Source organism: Pelodiscus sinensis, chromosome 2, assembly GCF_052426305.1.
Source record: "Pelodiscus sinensis isolate ZL-2025 chromosome 2, ASM5242630v1, whole genome shotgun sequence".
NCBI lineage: Eukaryota > Metazoa > Chordata > Testudines > Trionychidae > Pelodiscus > Pelodiscus sinensis.
Genome location: NC_143053.1, coordinates 193,499,118 through 193,513,377, shown reverse-complemented (window position 1 = coordinate 193,513,377; position 14,260 = coordinate 193,499,118).

Below are 14,260 nucleotides of genomic sequence, written 5' to 3'. Positions count from 1 at the left end.
GCTGGGACCCTCTCCCCACCCCACCCATAGAGTATCCAAATGTCCCCCCCCCATCCGCCAGAGGAACCCTGTGTTGACCCATCCCCATTTCTACCATCCCCTTCATGGACCCCAGCCTGCTCTAGGGAAAGCCATAGCAGCATCTCTGGAATGAAAAATGAAGGGGTGCAGCTCTCTTGTATGTTAACATTGTTCACTCATTCATGTGACAACAGTGTTCCATTTTATGTTCTTTCTGAATGCAGCCCACTGAATTCAGTCAAATTATGAAATTCAGGAAAGCATGATAGTCATCCTGTTAGGAAGAAAGGTTTTAGAATGTAAGATCAAGACCAAAGCTGAGATTTTCTAAGGTGACTAGGGGTATGTCTACACTACAGAGTTAGTTCGAACTAACGGACGTTAGTTCGAACTAACTTTCATAGGCGCTACACTAGCGCTCCGCTAGTTCGAACTTAATTCAAACTAGCGGAGCGCTTAGTTCGAACTAAGTAATCCTCATTTTACGAGGATTAAGCCTAGTTCGAACTAGCTAGTTCGAATTAAGGGGTGTGTAGCCCCTTAATTCGAACTAGTGGGAGGCTAGCCCTCCCCAGGTTTCCCTGGTGGCCACTCTGGCCAACACCAGGGAAACTCTATTGCCCCCCTCCCGGCCCCGGACTCCTTAAAGGGGCACGGGCTGGCTACAGTGCCCGTGCCAGGTGCAAGCCTGCCAGCACCCAGCCAGCAGACCCTGCACCTGGCACAGCTCAAGCCAGCCACCCGATGCCCCCCAGTCCTCCCCCTCTTCCCAGGACCAGGCTGGCGGCTCCCAGGAGATTGCCCGGGACCGCAAGAGGCGGGCACCCGCCGGGGTAGTGCGGACATCGTGGACTTTGTCCACGATCTCTGCACTAGGCACAGGAAAGTGGCCGTCTAGGGCAGGAGAGCTGCCAGCCTGGCCACCCAGGAGCAGGTGTGCATGAAAATCAAGGGGGTCCACTGAGACCCCCGACCCTGAGCCCTGAGCTTACAATGGCCGTCCTGGGTCAGACCAAAGGTCCATCTAGCCCAGTAGCCTGTCTGCCGATAGCAGCCAACCCTAGGGACCTTGGAGGGGATGGACCGAAGACAGTGACCAAGCCATTTGTCTCGTGCCATCCCTCTCCAGCCTTCCACAAACCTTGGGCAGGGACACCACTCCTATCCCCTGGCTAATAGCACTCCATGGACCCAACCTCCATGACTTGATTTCATGTCCCTTTAAACTCTGTTCCAGTTCTAGCCTTCACAGCCTCCTGCAGCAAGGAGTTCCACAGGCCGGGCTGACGGCCGAGTGCTGTGATGTCCCAAGTGCGGGCACTCAGGCCACTCCAAGACAAGACTGCTTTGCTGTCCCTCATTGAGGTAGACAAGCAAGCGGGGAACCCTGAGAACTGTCTGTCCGGGGTGGGGGTCGGGTCCCTTAAGCACAGCCCTCAGCTAGCCTGAGGCAGCAGCTCCACACTCTAAGTCCTAACCTGATGCCCTGCCGGCACCTGTTCCGGCCAGCCTTAACTTCGGTTCAGGGTCACTCAATGTGGACATGCTAGTTCGAATTAGCAAAACGCCAATTCGACTTAGTTTTTTGGTCTAGATGCACTAGTTTGAATTAGCTTAGTTCGAATTAACTAATTCGAATTAAGTTAGTTCGAAATAGTGCTGTAGTGTAGACATACCCTGAGGGACAGAAAAGCATTTCCCCTGAGTGCTTTGGTTGCCCTGCTTTTGAACACCTCAGCACTCCCTGCTATGGAGCTATGTCCCTGCCTGTCTTGCTGCAGTTTCTGCAGGCTGCCCTCCAGACCCTGTTGGAACACAACCCACAGATGCTTGACGAGACCCTCAGCATGTGTGTGAGAGTGCAGCTCTTGTAGCTGCACCCCACAGTGGAGTGATGCATTCTGGCTTCTGAATACTAGTTTCAACTGGTGGGACCAGCTCGTCAGGGAGTGGTGGGATGACCAGAACTTCCGTATGAGGAAGGAGACATTCCTGGAGCTGTGGGCCTGGCTCGCCCCTGCACTCATGTGAAGGGACAGCCAGATGCAACCCGCCATCCCCCTGTAGAAATGGGTCACCATTGCAGTCTGAAAGCTTGCCACGCCTGACAGTTACTAATCCATCAGGAACCACTTCAGCATGGGGAAGTAGACCACTGGAGCCTTCATCATGCAGGTATGTTATTCTCCGGCTGCAGTCCCATGAGGGAAGGGGAAGTACTGGAAAGGGGGACCCTAGGGAAAGGGGGTGTTGAGGGTGTGGGGGGTAGGGTGATGGTGGCAGGCAGAAGCCCCGCCTCTGGGTGGTTCCATAGTTCCACCCTCACACAGTCCTACAGGGGTGGCAGGCTTCATATGGGATGGCTCGGGGGTGTTTGTGGGGGAAAGGAGGGACTCAGAGACATCTTAAGGGCTCTGGCACCCTATTTGATTTTCTGTTTTGTTTGTTTGTCTCCTTCTGCAGGTGGTAAGGGCAATCAACACTATCCTGCTGTGCAAGGTCATCTGCCTGGGTGATGTGGACCCCATGCCCTGGGCTTCCCCAACTCCAAGATGGCTATTGAGGACACACACATCCCCATCCAGGCTCCCAACCACCAGGCAGCACAGTACATCAACCAGAAGGGATACTTTTTGATGGTCCTGAAGGCTTTGGTCAGCTATCATGGCCAGTTTTTGGACACCTTAGTCGGCTGGTTGGGGAAGGTGCATGATGCCCGTGTCTTCCACAACTCCACCCTTTACCAGAAGCTGGAGGCTGGCACTCTCTTCTCCGAGTGCAGCATCAGGGTCAGGGATGTGGGCATGCCATTGTGCATCATGGGGGACGCGGTCTACTCACTCATGCCATGGCTAATGAAGCCCTATATCGGCCAACTTGATCCAAGGAAGTTCCATTTCAATGCTTGCCTGGGCAGAGCCCGCATCCAGTCCGAATGCACCTTTGGGCAATTGAAGGCATGATTCAGGTGCCTCCTGACCTGCCTGGATGTGGGGGAGCAGAACATCCCTGTGGTTTCTGCATGCTGTGTGCTCCACAACATACTGGAGAGGAAGAGGGAGGCCTTCCTTCCGGGGTGGAGGGCAGAGGCTGGCTGGGAAGGAAGGGCCTTCGAGCAACCACACACAGCTGCCATCAGGCAGGCCCACCAGACTGGAATGTGCATCTAGGAGGCCCTGAAGGAGAGTTTCTGACAAGGATCCCAGTGACACTGTCCCCAGGACTTGCCCACTAGGGGCCTGTGCCTTGCCCCTCTGTGCCTTTCCTACAGCAACCCCTCCTTTCCCTCTTCCACTGCTCTTCCCTGCAGACACAATAAAAACAACTAGATAGACATCTGTCAGGGATGGTGTAGGTGGAGCTTGGTCCTGCCTTGAGGGCGGGGGGCTGGACTCGATGACCTCTCGAGGTCCCTTCCAGTCCTATGATTCTATGATTCTATGATTAACTGTTTGGTTTATAAAAACAGAACTGTGTGATGATTTATTAGGGGTAAAAGTAACTGGGGAGGAGGGGGGCTGTGAACCTGGAAATGGGGAGGAGGAGGAGGGCTGAGAACCTTGGAGTGGGAGAGAAGAGGCTCAGGACTAGGGCTGAGAGTGGCGCATGGCGTGGGTGCTTCCTCTGCCTTATGTGTGGGGACCTTTGGGATGAGGGGGTCTTGGGAAGCTAGGGGGATAAGCAGGAGGGGGGCTGGAGCAGGGCTGGCATGGGAATGGGAGCAGGACCGGGAACTGGGATTGGGGCAGGAGCAGAAGCATGAGCTGGCTCTGGATGTGTCAGGAGAGCCTGGATGGTCACGCACATGTCGCGTCCCTACTGCAGCAATTCCGTCCATGTCTCTCTCTGCTGCTGCGTGTTGTCCCGGATCTTCTGGGCCAGCGTCTACTGCATGTCCCCTCTCCCTTATATACTTAAGAAAAGACCAGCCCATTTAGCTCTTAGCTTTTTTCATAACAGTATTAGACAATTTCTTTTTTAGATTATTACTTACCAGTGCCATGGTTTAAAAAAAAATATGTGGGGAAATGTCTAGATTTGAGGAAAATTAAAAAGAGCTACTGTCAGTTCAACATTTTACAGATACAAGTTCAAGTAGGAGGCTGCCAAAACATGACACACTTTGGTTCTGCGAATGTCAATGTTAATTTTGCCACTGACTACAGTGGAACCAGGATTTGGCCTAGTATACACTTCTGGAGATCCGGCTCATTAATTCCTAAAATTCCTTCACCAACACCCCATATTAAGAAACTGCCATTGTTAATGCAGAATAGATGGAGAATGTCACATTCATGCTGTCAGGAGTGCTTTCTGAGAGAGACATGTTTGCCTATCAAAGGCCTAAAGGAAAAGCTATGAGACTGAAAGCAGACTAAATCTGTGCTGTAAACCTGAGAATTAGAAGTGAAACACTACACATGTCATATGGAGAAAGAACTCATATCAAAATTCTCTCTTGAGAAGACAAACATACAACTCCATGACCAATCTGAATTCTTTACAGGAATGATTAATGATTATCCTTTGTACATTCCATGTATGACATGTGTTGGCTCTATCCAGAACTGGAGGTAGATATACCAAGAGAGAAGCTGTCTGAGTGTATTCCTAGCAGGAAGCAATGGAAATCTCTCAGAAACCTGTTCTTATGCGTGAACGCTTAATGGGCCTTCTGACATTTTCCTAACATGACTACCAATGCCATGGTTTGTTGGTGGACCTGGAAAGACAACAAGCTGACCACCAATCATTTTCATACATGAAGAGTGATAAACTGTGCTGTCTTACATTACAAATTAAAAGCTTGATACAGGTTAGTGACCCCCTGAAATGTTTATTTAGACAAACATCATGCCAGCACGGCCTTGAACAGAGATCACCGTTAACATAGGGGATTTTATTACATTCAATAAAACACATGTTGCAGAAATGACATCTCTGTTTTTCAAATGGCTGAAATTGCTAAATTTAATGGGTACTGGAGTGATGATATAATCATAGTTTTCTCCAGTGCACAGCCCCTATCATTTATTATTTCCACTCCTGTACTTTGAATCCGTTTATACTGACAGCTCTGTCTCGCCATGGGTTAGTTTGATAGAACCAGCCAGGAATGGGTAACAACCAATTGCAGTGATAGCAGACTTGGCAGAGCTAACTTTAAATGTAGAAATTGGCTTAAAAATACATAAGGAAGATGTGACAAAAATGTGAATTGGAGCAGAGCTTCACTCCAATATTGAATAACTATTTAGATGTGTTTGATTTCTAGACATCTCAACTATAGCATATGCTCTTCAGAATTTCACTATAATTACAAAATGTCAGTCACTCTAAAATACTCAGGGATATCATATTGAAGTTATTTAATGTGTGATATACAGCAATCATTTATGTGCAGTGTGCTCTTTCAACCCTGCAAAGTAGATTTCCTAAGGGAATGTATTGGTTCTTACCCTTGGATATTGAATGAAATTTTAGCTATATATTTCAAGACAATGCAAGTTGCATGGTTAAACCATGGCACATGCTTTGAAGATGTTAAAGTGAAATAGTCATACAGCTGTTATTTTCTAAGAAAATACCTATTTTGAATCTAGTCCTTGTTGCTGCTGTTGACACCTGGCAGTAGGTAGTCAAATCTTGTGCTTTCTCTTAAGAACATAAGAATGGCCATACTGAGTAAGACTAAAGGTTCATCTAACTCCATATCCTGTCTTCTGATAATGGCCAATGTCAGGTGTCCTGTAGATAATCATGAAGTGATCCATCCCCTGTCATCTATTTCCAGATTCTGGTAAACAAAGGCTAGGGACACCTGGCTAGTAGCCATTGATTAATCTATTCACCTTGAAGTTATCTAGTTCTTTTTTTCAACACTGTTGTAGTCTTGGCCATCACAATATCCTCTGGCAGGTTGACTCTGCATTGTGTGAAGTAAAGTTTCCTTTGGTTTGTTTTAAACTAATTTCATTTGATAACCCTAGTGCTTGTGTTAAGACAAGGAGTAAATAAGATTTCGTCACTTACATTCCCCACACCTGTCATGATTTTATAGACATCTATCATATCCCCTCTTGTCTCTTTTCCAAAGCGGAAAAGTCCTTGCCAAACCCCTAATCATTTCTATTGCCCTTTTCCAATATCTCTTTTTTGAGATGGAGCAACCACATCTGCACACAGTATTCAAGATGTGGGCATGCTGAGGGTATGTCTACACTACAGAGTTATTTCAAAATATCTAATTTTGAAATAGCTTATTTTGAAATAATGCATTTACACACAAAATGCATTTCAAAATAGCTTTTATAGCGTGTCCACACTGAGTGGATGCTGAATCGCATTTAAGGCTGGCTAGAAGCAGGTCTGGCAGGACATCAGGTCAGGAGTTACTTTGTGTGACTGCTGCCTGAGGCTATCTGAGGCCTGTGCTTAAAGGGACCCTCCCCCTTCCGGAAAGCCAGTTCTCAGGTTTCCCTGCTTGCTTGCCTACCTCGATGAGGGACAGCAAAGCATTTTGTCTCTTTGTGCTCTGGTTGACTTCACTCGGGACACCACAGCACTCTGCAACTTAGGCTGTGTCCAGACTCCATGCCTCCGTCGACGGAGGCATGTAGATTAGCGAGATCGGAAGAGGGAAATGAAGCCGCGATTAAAATAATCGCGGCTTCATTTAAATTTAAATGGCTGCCCCGATCTGCCGATCAGCTGTTTGTCGGCAGATCGGGAGAGTCTGGACGCGATGCCCCGACAAAGAAGCCTTTCTTCATCGACACAGGTAAGCCTCGTGAAACCAGGTTTACCTGTGTCGATGAAGAAAGGCTTCTTTGTCGGGGCATCGCGTCCAGACTCTCCCGATCTGCCGACAAACAGCTGATCGGCAGATCGGGGCAGCCATTTAAATTTAAATGAAGCCGCGATTATTTTAATCGTGGCTTCATTTCCCTCTTCCGATCTCGCTAATCTACATGCCTCCGTCGACGGAGGCATGGAGTCTGGACACAGCCATAGAGCCAGAGCTGCACCTGGGCACTCTGGTGCTTCTCTTGGACACATTGCTGTGATCCTGGCTGCACTTTCTGCAGGCTGCCATCCAGGAGGTCCTTCGGGGTGCTGTCAGTATCCAAGAGGCCCTGCGGGAGAGCTTCCACCCTGAGGAGCACTAAGAACCTCCCTGGTCTGCCCCACTGGGGCTTGTGCCTCATTCCTCTCTCACATCCTTCCACTTACACCTCCTTAACCCCCCTTCAACACAGCACTTATTTTAAAATACCCATATTTTCATGAACACCAACTCTCTTTAACAAAACTGGGGGAAGGGGAATGAAACTCTGGTGAGACTGGGGAAAAGAGGTGGGAGAGGGTGGGACAGGGGAGGAGGAAACCTGGGAGGAGGGAGCTGGAAGGGGGAAGCAAGGAAAGAAGGGGGAGGGGAAGCTCAGGGTTCGGTGTCTTGCTGGACCAACTTGATTGTCATGAGAATCTGCTCCTGGGTTCTCATGTGGCCTTTGGTGGCCAGGCTGGCAGCTATCCTGGCATAGACAGCCATGTTCCTTTGTATAGTGTGGAGATCATGGATGTTGGGGGCATCCCCCCCCAAACCTGAATAAGGTCCATGATCTTCACCCTGGACCAGGAAGGCACCTACCTTCTCCGGGCACTGGCAGACTTCTGAGAGCTGGCAGACTGCTCCTGGGGAGAGATGGAGGGCTGGCTGCCAGTGGCTTGCTGGCTCATGTTTTGGGGCCATTGGATCAAGGGCAGTGAAAGCTGGCTCTGTGCTGGCAGGCTTGGAACAGGCACAGGCATTGCGCCAGTGTCTTCCACTTTAAGGGTTCTGGGGAGGGGGGGAGGGAGAGGAATGTTCTTGGTTGAGGCCAGAGCGGTCACAGGGCACCCTGGGAAGGCTGGAGGCCTCCTATTTCGAAATAAGTGTCTACACAGCACTTATTTTAAAATAGCAATTTTGAAATTGGCGTTATTCCTCATGGAATGAGGTTTACCAATTTTGAAATAAGCCCTCCGCTATTTCAATTTAATTCCAAAATAACGGAATGGCTGTGTAGATTCTAGGATAGTTATTTCGAAATAACGGCTGTAATCATTTTTTTGTTGCAAATCCCTACTTTCCCCTTCAGTTTGTGCACATATTTTTGGCCAGAAATTGACCAGAAATTAATAATGTTTTCCAGATACAGTTGCATCAAATCATATAAAGAGGGAGTATTTTCTAGTACATTACTAAGCATCTCTGTCTGTTACTTGGATTTTCTTTTCTTTTCTCATGTGATGTGATATACTGTAAAATATGCTAATATGCTAGTTGCCATTTTTTCCAAGTCTCTTTTGGTATGTTGATCTCTTTGGCATGTTGGTCTCTTTCCAGGTTGTAACCTACCACTGAATATCTGTGTTTTGAATTATTTTTCCCAAAATGTACTGAATTGTATCTTTCCAAGTTGAATTTCATTTTTGTGGGGTTCTCTTCCACATTTCTTATCCCTCTACAATCCCTTTGCATTGCTTTGCTCTCTTAGAGCCTCCTCTGATTAATCAGATGAATGTTGATGAACGTATTATGGTTATATGAGTCCATGTCCTTGGTGTACTTGATGCCACATTTCTCCATTTTCCTTCAATTTTCTGTTTCTCACGTTACTGTCTTTCATCTAAAAGATCTGAATACCCAGTTTAATTCACTTCCTCACTCTTGATTTCAGCTAACATCCAGCTCCTGCAGCTTTTCCTTAAGAACACAAACCCTTTATTCTAGATCAGGAATACTCTACTCCACCTAGGATTGCCCTGAAGCTGGATCAAACAGCTGTCTTTTTTACTGAGGAATGTTACAATAGATGTCTAAATATGCCAGCAGAAAATCAAAAGAATAAGCTAGACTTTAAAAATGGGGAAAAAGACACTCAGCCATCAGAATTAGAATTCCTATTTGTTATAGCGGGGCTGTTAGATTATTTTGTTTTCTAAACATTTTCATATTTAAAAAAGGTTTATTCCATTCTATTCAACTTCTTATGGCATACCCATCTCCTCATGCATTCTGACAGATTTTCAAATTAATTAATTAATTAATTATTATTAATAATAATAATAAATAATAAAAGATAAAAATCCAATTTGTAGCCAAATATCCAGTACACAGAGGCTAGTATCTGATTTTTACATGAAAAAGAGAATTGTGTAACATTAATTTATAGGACAATTATGCTAACGACATTTAGTAATATACTCCCAATCACTTTGAATGCTTTCAGCAAAAAGCCGCTAGTGCTTAATATGGATGTAAAGGACTAATCAACTAGTCGACTATCCAATAAGCAAATGCTTATTCGATAGTTGACAGGACCGTCGACTAGTCACTCCCCCTCTCCCCCCTTGCTGCCTCTATCAGATACATCCTATAAAAGATGGGGTGTCTTGTATGATTCTTTGGGTTTTGCCCTCCAACATTCTGAGGGAGGATTCCAAGGTTGTCATTTTGGGAGAGCGAGGGAGGGGAGGGAAGCAACCATGTGCTCCAGGATATGGCTTGCTTTTCTTCGCATTCACAATCAGGGAGTGAGGGGAAACTACACAGATTTCATCAGTTACTTCTCTACTCCCTTCACCAGCCAGGAGTGAGAGTCATGCACACAAGCCATGTACTTTTTCCTCACTCTCTGCCAGTCAGGGGAATTGGAAGAAAAGCAAGCAGCTGCTGCCCTCCTTGCTCGCCTGAAATGGCGCCCTTGAAGGATCCTTCAGCAATTCCTGCCATGCAAATCGTTACATAATTCACCAAACTAAGTTCTTCTTTGGAGGTTTTTTTTTTTTTTTTTTTTGTATAACAACGCAGGACATTTGATGCCTATGATACCCTGTACAAATACAGGCAATGTGAGGATTTTAGGGAGAAAGTAATTTTGAAGAAATCCTGTGAATAGTTTTGAAAAAAAAAAGGCTTTCTCACTTTTTGGGGAGAAATGAAAAATGGAATATCCTGTTTGCACCTTGGTACATTTCATTAATATATATGCCTTTTGGATCCCAGGAAAAGAGTGGCATATTGTTTCTTTTAACAACTGATGCTATTCTAGAGGCAGGGCAGTTCAAGGTTGTCCTAGGTGAACTGTGACTTTGGTGACCCTTTCCCACATTCAATATAGAGAAAAATGAGAAGTCTAGAATTAAAATTTACCTTATTTATTTGGCATTCAAAATGAAGAATGTAAAAATAAATCGATTTTTTTCTACTTAACCCTAACACAATTGTACTGTATAGGGTAAATCATGCAGTAGCTGACATTTTAAACTTTTAACCATTTGAATTGTGTACGGTGCTTCTGGTCAGAGCTATAAACAGTTGCATTTCCAGTTGTGACCACCTTCCTTCCAAAGGAACCGATTTCTGGGAAGTGATTAAAATCTTTACTCCTTGGTACTGAATGATCACTTTAGCATAAGCCTCTACTTCAGATTTTCACACATCTACAAAGCAAATGATCATTGTCATCTGCTTGACATGGCTCACATCTGGTGCACAGTCCGGAGTGATTGAAAAGTATTTTGCAGAGTGGGCAGCTTCTAAAATTTTCTCTTTAATAGCATTTGCTAAGAGCTGAATAAGCTCATTCTACAGTTTTTCCAAGGTAATGAACATGAGTTTCATGATCACTTGTTTTACGCAGATGCTCCTTCAAGACTGGATCAAACAAAACTGTTTTCAAACTAAATTATCAAAATAGAGAACAATGATAGTAAAATAGAACACTATTTACATTAAACTAAAAGATAAATGACTCAAAATGATTAGTAAGCATGATTAAATGTGGAGTAAATAATACACAGAAAGAGAAAAATTATGAATTTGCAATGCCGTGGGACAATAGAACATGTGGCTCTCTACCTATTAGATCCTTTCTTGGTGAGTAACTGTGCATGTGATGACATCATAGTAGCATAAATCTGGTAAATTTTAATTTATTTTATCATTTCAAAATGCTTTTAAAACTATTTACAAATTTAAATGAAAGGCCAGCATTTCTATTTTTATCAAATATTATTGCAAGAGAACAAAAAGGAATGTATATGTTAAGTGGTATTTGTTAATATTAGCAGTCAGGTGTTCCAAAATCAGTAATAGTCTACAATAAGTTACAATAAATAAAGTACTTGTGATTCTCCTTTTACAAACTTGTTAAAAAAAAAACCTCTTGCGAATTTTTTTCAAATACAACACAATACAAATTCTTCACTGACATAATGTCTTCAGGATCACAATTCAGCACACTGTAGAACAGTTGTTGTGGGTTGCTGATTGGCCTTCACTAAGCAGCAAACAACACATACTCAGCTATATGACTGACCAGGACCAGGCTACTGAGAATGACTAAGCTGCCAGATCTCACTCCTAGGCAGCACTCTTTTAGGCTAGGCTATGGCACATTTTAACTGTATTTACATGTACAGCCATGCTCCACAAAGTGAAATAAATAACTCAACTTCTGACATGGCAATGATGCAATATTTACAAGTACAATATGTAATATGTTCACTTATATTTTAAATGGAGAAAAAAATCACTTCTGTCTAATCTGGTACCCCTTAAAGCCTGGCACGTTAGACAACCACCTAATTAACCTATATGGTTGGCCCAGCCCTGAAAGACTTCATCTAGAATTCCATGTCTGGGGAAGACTCCCTTCATGCCAGATATCTCTGGGGGTACGTCTACACTATCCCCTATTTTGAACTAGGGAGGCTAATGAGGGCGACCAAAATTGCAAATGAAGCGTGGAATGAGGTTTAACTGTTAATTCGAAGGGGTTTATCTCGGAATCATGATTCTCTGCTGCGTGTAGATGCAGGCAGTTATTTCGGGCAAGTCAGTTTCCAAAATGGCGACTGCCCGGGAACATGCTAATGAAGTGTGGGATATTTAAATCCCACGCTTCATTTGCAATTTTGGTCACCCTCATTAGCCTCCCTAGTTCCAACTAGGCGGTAGTGTAGATGTACCCTGTCTTACTATTACTTACGGTATAGTGTGGAAATTTCTGGATGCAGAGAATAATAACCTGTGACTATTAAATAACTCTCTTATTGACAAGTAAATAAATCAGTGGTGACCTTTTCATAAGGCCTTCATGGAGCGGGGTGAGTCTCAATGGCTCTGTTTGTTGACATGGCTTGTATTTCAAGCATGAAAAGCAGTTTCCTACCACATTAGCGATGAGGTGATTGATCCATGTCCAATGCAATACTTCTAGTGCTCGTTGTTTGCACTTCTCAATTCCTAAATGATCCTAGTGGATCTTCTGTAGCATTTCTTTTTGGACGCTCATTGGAATTGCAACCTTAATGCCCTTGAAAATCACCACCTCTATCACAGTAAGTTCATGTCTGCAGTTCCAATATAGTCTCTTATATTTGTACAGCAATTGCTTATTTCTTCTGGCCACCTTTTAATTACCTCTTCATTAAAGATTACCAAGGAGTCATCTTTCTCTGTTCTTTTGTTGTTTGTTGCAGTTTGTGAGCCTGTATGAAGTCATTTTAGTATGTTGTTAGGCTACTGTTTGATTATAAGTTTATGAAATTGGTCTTTTAGCGAGTGACCTTGGTTAGTTAAAAAAAACTTTTAAAATGAGTGAACCTTAGAGACAAATAAAAGAATATATATAGCATCATGAGCTTTCATGACCACAACCTACTTCCTCAGATCAGTGGAGCAAGAGGTACAGAAACCCCAAACATTTACAACAGAAAAAGAGGAGGGAGGGGAAGGAGAAAAAAACCCTTGGCCATTATAGTGTCTGTGCTAAATGAGGCTAATAGGGTGGACTGTAAGTGTCTTATACTTAACTTTTGATGTCCTTTGGGTGTTGAATATAGTGGCCCATCCAGTTAATATCTCTGTTCAGTCCCTGGGTAAATGTGTCAAATTTGCATATGAAGGCCAGTTCCGCAGTCTCTCTCTCTAGTTGGTTCCTGAAATTACTCTGTAAGAAGAAGGCCACTTTTAGATACATTAATGAGTGCTCAGGCAAGTTAAAATGTTCCCCAACAGGTTTCTCTGTGTTGCCATTTTGAATATCTGATTCATGTTCGTTAATCATTTGTTGCAGAGACTGTCCAGTTTGGCCAATATACATGGCAGAGGGGCATTGCTGGCATTTGATGGCATAGGTCATATTAGTGGATGCACAGTTGTATAAGTCTCTGATGTGGTGGCTTATGTCCTTAGGTCCTGTGATGACATCACTTGTATAGATGTGTGGACAGGGTTGGCAACAGAATTGATTGCAGGGGTGGGTTCCTGGGTGAGTATGTTTGAGGTGTGTTGTGAGGTTTCAGGTTAGGGGGTTGTCTGCAAGTGAGGATTGGCCTGTCCCCCGAAGCCTGTGATTGAGGGATCGTTTTCCAGGATAGGTAGTTGATTTTTTTTTTTTTTGTTTCAGGCAAACACAGCTACCCCTCTGATTCTGTTAGTTAAGTTTGTAGTATTGTATAAGTTGGACCTCTCTGGTCTGGCATCATTGGGTCCTGACCAGTCCTGAACAAGGGGACCAGGGGAGGTCTCCTGCCACCAGCCTCCAAGCCAATCACCTGCTGCTGGCAGGTGCCCCAGCAGGCAACCCTGTCTCGTCTTCCCACACAGCTTGGCTGGGCTGCTTGCCCAGCTATTGATGGCTCCCTGGGTGGCACAGGTACTAGATACTGATGCCGAGCTCCGTTCCTGTGCAGACAAGAGCAGCCACGGGGCTAGAGCTCTGACTCCCACCCTGCACAGACTCAGCCCTGGCCCCTCTCAGCCAGGGGAAGCCACAGGGCTCCAGCCCTGTTCCTGTGCAGCCTGGGAAAGCTGCAGGGCTCTGACCTCATCCCTGAGCAGCCCCAACCCCGGCCCGCACAGCCGAGGGGAGCCATGCAGCCTCACATTCCCACTGAAGTGCTCCGGCCCCCGATCCCACTTTGTCCCCAGCCGGGCTGTCGACTCTGATGTCCCGCCTGATTGGACCTCCTGTCTTTAGGCTCCCAGGCTCTCTGTTCCAGGAGCATCCATGGTCCAGCAGAACCACTGATGTTGCCGAACTAGAGAGTCCCGGATTTTGTAGGTACAAGCTGTATTAGCATAGGTACATATCTTCAATAGGCCCAGCTCCCACTCATATTCAGTCTAACTGGCCACTAGACTGACTCAAGCAACAATAAGGACTGCTAACTATAACACCCGATG